Here is a 9498-nt window from a genome sequence, read left to right on the forward strand (position 1 = left end):
CACGTAGCACGCTAAAATCGCCACGTTCCCGGTGTCGTTTCCGGCTGTCAGGCAGGCACAATCAGCAGCTCCATCGGTTTGCTTCAGCAGGATGTTGCGTGGCATCCAGCTTTCTTTTATTTGTAAGACTAGTAGGATGTAAATGCGACATGCACGTGTTTAAAGAATAATGTTGCGAAAAAATAATCACACTAAATTTTTATTTTTACTCACTTTAAATTGAGTATCCGTTTCACTCCTTTTCCCACTAGGATCAGAAATCCTATATTTTTCATATCCATACGAGTAAAAGGAAAAAAAACATATGAATCTTTCATGCTGCTCTAACTAATTGCCCACCCCTTTCAACGTGTGATTTCTATGTTATGTATGGCCGTACCTATTTTCACGATCCATGATACAGAAAAGATAAAAAAGGGTTCAGGTTTTTTTAAGTGATCTACTCTGTTTTGACATAAGATAGAGGATCGTTTAATTGTAGCAAGAGCACGAAAAATCGAGCGGTTCTTATCACAAGCATTCTTTGTGGCAGAAGTTTTAACCGGTTCCCCAGAAAAATATGTTGGTCTTTATTAATATTTTATTTCAAAATTCCATCCAAACATTTTAGAATTTTGCAGACATTTTTAATGAACAAACGTGAACCTTCATACATATGATGGGTCATCCTACAAAAAATTGTTGTCAGCATTATCATTAGAAACTACACCCTGACTTGTCTAATTTGTCTTGTGATGCATCCATGCCATTGTCTATTCTCCAACCTACGGGCAATAGAAAGCTTAACTTTACAACCCCAATATCAACTGACACTGCATTTACAATAAATTTTTAAACCTAAAAAACAAACTTTATATTTCAATGAACAAACTTTTTTGCAGAATAGATAATTATTAATGTTAAGAAAATATAATTACAGATAGGAGTCTTCACGCACTATGGAAGATAGAAGAAAAAAAAGGCAAACTCTAACTCATGCTCTAGCTGTCGCCTTTCCTCGAGGGGGCACTAAGGATATGTGCCAACGTTGGTCCAGACAAACACCCTCCCATAATGCAGTAGCATCAGCCTCCTTTGGGTCCTCCCATTCGATTATTATCCTGCAAATAAATAGGATTTTGTAACTTGTAGGTAGAGTAATATACTATATCTATCGTAAAGAATCGTTCTATATAATCAATTTTGAAGTTAAAATATATTCAGATAAGTTCATGTAAGCTAGTTTTTCCATGTAGTTTATTCATACCATGGTCCCAGATTTCTCTGAAAAGCTAGTGCTACGAAATTTGAATCGGGCTATAATCAATTAGATCAAATTAGTTTCATGCACTTCTTTCTGACAAATAACTATATCATGTACACACAAGGGCCAAAACCAATTATCCCCTGGCACAGGTTCAAGCAATACAATCTTGAAGGCGACAGATCGATTCTTAGCCACAATATGAATGTCTACAGTATGTGGTGGATGCATAACTTTCTGGACTTACATTCTAATAGAAGTAATTGCATAAATTCAGATCGGATGGAGAAAGTAATTGCATCTTCTAATAGAAGTTTTTAAATATTTCATTGTCACCAAGTCCATGTTTGCAACTCCAAACATCATGTGATGTGAACTAACCAGAAAGGGTGACCTATGTATCATTAGGCCAGCGGGATATAAGACATCAATACATATCCAGGAACAGAAAAGTCAGTCAATATATAGACAGAGTTTCAACAGATATGACATAATTGTAAAATTCATGAAGCAACAATGGTCCTACAATAGTAAGTAACCATTACTCACCTATGCTTCAGAAAGACCATTGTTCCAGAAAAGCCATAACGTGCAGGATCCATCAACCGGTAGTTTTCCCACTCCTTGATGAGCTTAGTCTGTACCCATAATGCAAACACCAAGTTAAGATAGAAACGAACCAAAATCAGAATGGGCCATATAAATTGTTTGGAAACTTAAATAACCAAAAATCAAGTCTCGAAACTTACAGTTTGTTTTTATGCAATTAGCCACCATTTATGAAATACAAATTGATGGATCAACCGAAGAACCATATCTTAGTTTGGAAAGAACCATACACGTACAATGCAAGTATATAAAGAAAACATGTTTGCTCGATCGTCAATATTTCAAACACAAGAATATATCTAGATTCTTCCTACAGGGTGTTGACACTCCTTAGCGCCCCCGATTTGTATACCGCAAGCGCACAGTTTCGTGTAGCTTTTCCCTCAGAGTATTCTCCCAAGGTTTATCAATCCACGGAACCAAAGATACAAGAAATAATCTACTAGCATAGAGATTCCTTTGTGTTGAGATGGTGAAAATGAATCTAATCTATTAAAAACGACAAACACCGAAGGTAGCAAGAGGAAGTTAGAGATAACCAATCTAGATCACCTAGATCATGCATATGTTGTAGTTCCAGCTAGATGTAGTGAAGTAAGATAGATGTGAATCTCAATGAAAAGCATCTTTAAACTCAAAATCTCCAATCCGATCCCTCGATACCCCACCTACTTAGTGGCAACGGCCTGTCACGACGCCACCCCTTTCGACAAAAGTACCCTGAAGCAAGTCGAACCCCCTTTGGTAGTTCCGCCATGAACCTCTAGCCACCATGACTACAAGATCATGCTAAGCGATCTATCTCGATAATAGATCTAGGATGAAGCAAACCCAAAGAAAAGAACGAAATCGAAAGAGAGAACATGGTCGCTAAACATTCGGAATCACAAATAACTTCACCATGAATGATTGTACATCACAAGATCACAACCGGGGCCCTACCTTGATCTTGATGATCCTAGCTCCAGAACTCCGACGTGGTCTTCCTTGCAAGGTTCCCACGTCGGCTAGGGAAGCCCCTAGACAACTAGCACGACCCTCGGCTCTCCGAGAGGTGTCCCTCTATCTTCTCTGCTTCTTGGCGTCGTCTCCCCAATTGATCTCTACGTGAACCTTGGGGAGGGGTCTTTAAATAGCCTCAGGGAACCCTAGGTCAAAGGGGAGGTCAAACCGACCTAAAAAAGGGCTGGGCTGGCCGACCCAATGGGCCTAGGCCGGCCGGCCTAGCTCATTCCTTCGCCGTCTCGTGTCCTTCTTTCTCCCCAAGTCTCCTGGAATCTTCTAGAGTTTATGTCTTTCACGATTGCACCCTATTAGACGTCGTTATCTTCGAGATTTCTTCGAGGAGAAGGATAGGATGGAAAATCCTTCCTTAAATATCTCTTTGCTTTGCTTAGCCCCGAAGTATCTTGATTTTATCTTGTGGGCTTTGTCCTTTGGGCTTCATTGGAGGGTGGATGTGCACGAATGGGCCTCTAATTATCATGGCCTTCGATCCTTTGTTCGGGGTTTGGCCTTCGTCTTTCTTTGTGTCATCGCGTGATCGTGGGCCTCGTCATTTCATGCTCCAAAATTGGTCAAAAACCTGCAAAAACGAAGTACATCCAAAATATATGTGCAAACGCGAAAACGACCAATAATTGGGCCGAGGTTAGGATGGTTAGTGATTTTGATATTAAATTCATGCCATTATCAAAGTTAAATAGGGGATAAAATGGATACTTAAGGAGCGCCAACATTCCCCCCATGCTTAAACCTTGCTCGTCCTCGAGTAAGTCTTTGATAAAAATCAGCGCTGCCTTTCAGTGTCCAATCCCTTCACTCGATCATACACAAGAAAACACAATGTTTCCAAAATATTTTGCAGTTAATAGTTCAAGTTGTAACCAGCTTTTTCAATGTGGAAGGTAGATACAAGTTAAATGCTTCCCCACAATTATTAAGCACATGCTCTCAAAATTAAACGAGTCTTAGAATTAAGAAAGTATGTTCCATAAGCAATGCTAAACCAAGATCAATAATTTAAACCTCATTGCAATTTGCTCATGGAAACTCTGAACTCATCTTGTCTCTCAAACTTGCTAGAACTTTCTCCTTTCTTTCTCTCATATGTATGTGTGAGGCTTTATTTGGAGCTCTGGAAAGATTAGTCCTAACAAAAGATATTATAATCAAGATATTATCAATACAAGAAATACTTCTTATGGATTTACCGAGACTCGTCAAAAAGACCATTGGAAAATAGTTTCTTTATGGAGAGGGAGAGAATGGAACACACAAATTAGATGGTGAACATGTGCAAATGGCAACGGTTGATCCCAAGGCACAACTGAAGTCCTTGTTATCGGATTGCACATGGTTGGAATAATTGAATATAGAATAATTTTCAAAGTACCTGGAGTTTAATGAAGCAAACGGGACCGAGGAGCTTTTCATCATCATTCATCATTTTTTTCTTTCTTTCTTTTTGCTCCTCAGAACCATTGGCAACACAATACACTTACTCCACCTCCCCCCATGCTTGAACGTTTCCTTGTCCTCAAGCAATGAAGTGATGATAACTTGATGGAGTGAGTGCACAAAATCTTTATCAATTCTTTGGACTCAACTTTGCAATTCAATGGAGCATCTCCTCGTGAAAAATTGAAGCCAACAGAGGAGGAAAAATGGCAGGCCGGCCGGCCTAGGGGTGTTGGGCCGGCCGGCCTACTGCCTGTAGGCCTCCACTTCTTCGGATTTTTCTTCTGCGAACTCTTTGATGCTTCCCAAGCTTATGCTTTACTGAATTTTACTCTTGATTCCACTATTTTGCCGTCGAAATAAATATATACTCAATATATAGGTTGTGGTCAAGGAGGTGTTTCACAAAAAGATGTTTTTGGTTAAGGGTGGATATCCAGCGAGGTTTGCGATGTTCCCGGTATAGAAACTCACAATGCATGGATAAAATAGCTAGCAAAAGAGAGGTACGCAAAAATACGGAATGGTCAGCTTCTTAGTCTCGTACCAAAGAAGATAAATCCTGAATTAATTCACCTGAAAGTAATCCTTGCTCTATGGTTTGTTATGATATATCATTTAGGCTTGTAGAAGGGTAGAGCAATTGCAAAAGGTATCATTGACAAGGTTAGCTCAAAATTAAATCCAAATTAAATTTTCCTTGACAAGCTTAAGTAAGAGAACAAGAATAAAAGATATGGGTCTTAATTTATCATAACCTCCACAATTGAATTAGCCGGCATTTAATTAATTTTCAGATCATGTTAGAGAGAGCATTAGTTTAATCATGCATAAACCAAGCACAAGAAAGTAGACAAAGCGGCAACGATCATCATATTTTAACATGGCGTAAACTTTCTATCATCAATGCTAACCATAGCTTTAAAGCGTGGGTGATGCATTTGATTATCATGGTTATGAAAGCAAAAGAAAACAATTTGCACACATGCTGAAAAATAAAAACAGAAAATTGCTACGCACACACAAGCTTGCACACATGCTGAAAATAAATGAAAAAAAATAGAAAAATCCAAACCACACGTGCGAGCATTTTATTCATGGTCTTGCCGTCGATCACTCTCCTTGATTGGCTCTTGCGTTGTATCCTTGGTCATAATACTGCTGAAATGCTCCTCCATTAAATTGTTCCGGTGGCGCTAGGCCTAGAAGTCCCATTTGATATGCAATTCCCGCGGTTCCATCTTCTAGTTGGGTTGTGTGCCTCCGGATGGCGTCTATATCTTCCATGTTTCTTCTTGCATAGGCACCCATGATTCTCATTCCTTATTCCGGTTGAGGGAGGTCAAAATATTGTTCTCCAAATGACGGGTCGGGCATCTCTCCTTGGTATGACGAGGGTGGACAGCCGTAGTCGCTAAATGGTGGGGGCGCCGCAGCAGCATGCCCCCATGCTTGATCTTGGTTTCCTTCCCATTGACTCGTCCATCCTTGCGGGTATCCTTGTCCACTTGATGCACCTTGAAATTTATTTCTCCAATAAGCGGAACTTGACGGTGGAAGGTTTACTTCTAAGTCTTCTTGTTGTGCCGATGCCGATGTTCCTTCAATTAACCTTCCTCTTTTTGATTTCTTCACATTTTTCCAATATTTTCAACTCGTCAATCAGTCCTCCCTCTTGCAAATAATTTCAGCCTTTGATCGGGGAGGGAAATATCCATCTCAGAAATAGTGAATCCCTTCTTTTCATCCCCTCCGATATAATGGCCTTGCCTCAAATGTTTAATCTCAATATATCTTCCCGGGACATAAAATTTTTGGATCACTCGTAACCTCGGATTCATGGCTCGGGCTATCATTGTGAGATAACACCCCGAACCAACTTCTCCCGTGCCGGATGATGCTTCACAAATCCACCTTTCAACCATGATGTAGGTGGGATCAATCACTTGCTTCTTCACCAATGCAGCATACATCCAATTTAATTCTTGGTCGGTGACCTTTAATTCTCTCATCCTCCCGAGAATTCTTTTGCTCAACCAAGAGTGGAATATTTGGAGGGTCACATTACTTATATTCTTCCTTTGACGGTTGACATCTTTTGCTATCTTTGTCCAAAATTCATCAAGCTCTCCATCTTCAACTTGCACCATTTCATATGCATTACTTTTGAATCCAAGCAAACTCCCTATTTCTCCATAGGTGATGACTTTTTCTTCATTCTTGAGCCGAAATTTCAGACATGGAACTTCTTCATCATCCACCACTTCCGTTGTCTTCTCCAATGTCATGAACATCTCCAAAGCCACTTCTTCTTGCATGTCTACCGTGACACCATCGGAAAATAACTTCCAACCGATGTTCTCCAAGAGTTGATAGATGTCATGATTAAATCCCAACTTCTCCAATACTTCATCATCAAAATCATAGTTTGCTCGCAGCTTTCCCTTCATGAACTTGAGTCTTTCTTCTTCTTTCTTCGACAAGATAATAAACCCATATTCTGAATTCTTGGGCTTGTACGGTGGTGGTGCGGATGACCTTGTCGAACGCCATGGAGGAGGTGGCATCCCTTCGGTGAATCTCATGGAGGAGTTTCTCGGGTCTCTCATCCCACCAAGGAGCAACATGTTGCTCCTTGGTGCGGGGTTGTCTTCCTCCATGCTCCGCGGAGACTCGGAGACCGGGTGCCTCCGCGAAGAACTTGGCGATGTGTCGGATGTTGATGAACGCGTCCTTCTCCTCCCGGCGATGAACTTCATGAGGCCACTCATGGTGACTCCTTGCTACACACACTCAAAATCAAACACACCGGGGGGTTTCTTGCCGGCGGGAGAACAATATATCGAAGAGTGGAACAAACTAGAAATTGTGGTGAATTTTCTGAGATTTTTGGAGTAGATTTTAAGGGACGAATTTTTCAGGGCTCTAACTGATGTTTCTGGGCGAAGAACTTGAAGAACATAAGTGAGGAACTGAATGAGGAGTGTACCTGTCAAAGGGTGTCACCAGAGGGCTTAAAAAGGGGTCAGGCCGGCCGGCCGGCCTAGGGACTTGGGGCCGGCCGGCCTAGGGGTTTCCTGGCTCTCCTCCACTTCAATTTTCGCTAGTGGCTTTCTGGTGCAATTATTTGCTTCTGTCCAGTACATCTTGCATGCTTTGCACCGTCCAAATCCTGTGAACCACTCCTTCTTTGCCTTTGATGTCCACTTGCAATATTATTTCTTCACTTTGTGTCATTCACCTTGTCCCATGATTAATCATTCATCACATGGTGCCATCTTTGCTGAAAATCACATGTCCTTCCCATGCATGGCTGGTCCCTTCTTTGGATCATTTGCATGTCGTGGTAGGTAGAGAGCACTACTCTTTCCCGTGAACTCACTTTGATCAATGGATGTTAATCAAGCACATAAACCCTCTCCAACTCATGCTTAGATGTTGAATCCTTCTCTAACTTCGAAATTTCAGAACTGACTCAGTGGAGGCGGCGTGATTGACGGGAAGGCTAGGCGCCACGTGATGGCAGGAAATCGGACCAATGGGCGGGTAGGTACAGAGGAAGGGTAAACATCGGCGCGGTGAAAAAAAATTCTTGCGATCGGGAGCACAGCGCCTCATTGAACGGGCGGCGACGACGAAAATCCATTTGCCATCCTCTCCTGTCAAACTTTTAGCCTTACATGTGGGCCCAAAAGTGGGGGTTTGTGAGGTGGATATGGATGCTAACTTTGGTGAGAATTGTTTCAATTATCATAGATCTTTATAGTATAGATTATACTTACTAATTCTGATGTTTTTCCACGCAACCGATCGAGTTCAAACGCCAAGCTAAGCATAGGATGGACAAAAGAAAAAAAAAAGATATGGATTTAGGGATGCAAGCGGGGCGGGTTTTGCCGCAAACCCGCTGGGTTGACCCGCGCCGCAAGCCCGTGAAGCTCCGCAATTGCGCCCGCATAGTCGAAGCGGTGGTATGCGGCGGTCCAACGGGGCCCAACGGCGCCGCGAAGCCCGCAAGTGCGGATAGAGTCCCTGAGAAACGGAGAAAAAGAGGTGTAGCCGCCGCCGTCCGGTCGCTGCTCGACCTGCCCGTCCTGGCCGCCTCCACGCGCGCCTCTTCCTCGCGGCGGCTGCAGCGTGTTGAGCCGTGAAGGTAGCTGGACAGCGCCAGGTCGCTGAAGAGGAGTGAGCCGGCGACGGCGCATGTTCTCCGGGCGCCGCTCACGGCGGCGTGCAGCTCTGCGAGCTCGGCGGTGGCCGCTAGTGCGGAGCTCTTGATGGGGGCCGCCATCGCCATCTCGTACGGGATGGATAAGATAGATAGATGCGCAGAGCCGCAGCGTCAGCGGCAGTGCGGCTCCACGCGGGCTGCCGCGAAACCCGCAAAATGCTCGCGGTCCTACGTGGGCAGCCGCATGTGCCCGCATAAATTGTTGCGGTCGATGCGGACGCGGGGCGGGCAGCCGCAGACCGCCCCGCTTGCATCCCTATATGGATTGCTGTTGTCAACCATACACAACGGCTATGCTGTGTGTAAACAGGACGGCCTGAACGCTGCGGGCCTCCACAGGTCGGAGCCCGCGATGACGAGGCCACGACACCGGCCGGCCAGCCGGCTGGTCCCTGCTTGACATCCCTGAAGGCAGATGATGCGTGCAAGGATGAACACCCGGCTCAGGTGCTGGATTGCTGGAAGTGGGTGGGACACGAAAGAGGCATGCGGAGAGGAGCAGGTGGAGACGGTTCCAGAACTGGTCACGGCCTGGCCTGGCCTTATCAAGAATTCATGATCAAGGAGGCTTTTGAAAGAATTCATGATCAAGGCGGTTGCAGCCTTGCAGAGGGAGGGGGCACAGGAAGAAGAAAAAGGAAAGTAAACCTGCTTCGAAGCAGCAAGTTGGTCGAAACCAAACCATGGCTAGCATGTGCCGCGACAATAATGAAGCCCTGCTGATGAAATTACTTGACCGACACGGAGGTAGCTAGGGGGATTAAAGTATGAACGGCCTCGTCAATTCGAAGTCGGCCATCTCGATCGCTCCCGAATTAAATACTACACTACTAGTACCGCTCACAGCGAGGCGGTCAACGCTGGGATGCAGGTCAGCGCCGGTTGACCAGGCCATAGGACGCTGCCCACGGGAGCCTCGTGGGTTTGTGCGGCGCGGCTTGTGCTTGCGTCTCAA

The 9498-nt window shown here is 44.0% G+C and overlaps 1 long non-coding RNA gene across 1 annotated transcript; it reads right to left on the reverse strand.

Moving 5' to 3' along the window:
• Positions 1–817: 817 nt before the first annotated feature.
• Positions 818–2165, reverse strand: LOC120646769. Its single transcript, XR_005664562.1, has 2 exons — positions 1793–2165; positions 818–1100 (listed from the first exon to the last, which is right to left on the reverse strand). It is a non-coding gene; the product is annotated as an uncharacterized LOC120646769 (long non-coding RNA).
• Between the last annotated feature and the right edge of the window lie 7333 nt (positions 2166–9498).

This window comes from Panicum virgatum, chromosome 9K (assembly GCF_016808335.1).
Source record: "Panicum virgatum strain AP13 chromosome 9K, P.virgatum_v5, whole genome shotgun sequence".
NCBI classification, from domain to species: Eukaryota; Viridiplantae; Streptophyta; class Magnoliopsida; order Poales; family Poaceae; genus Panicum; species Panicum virgatum.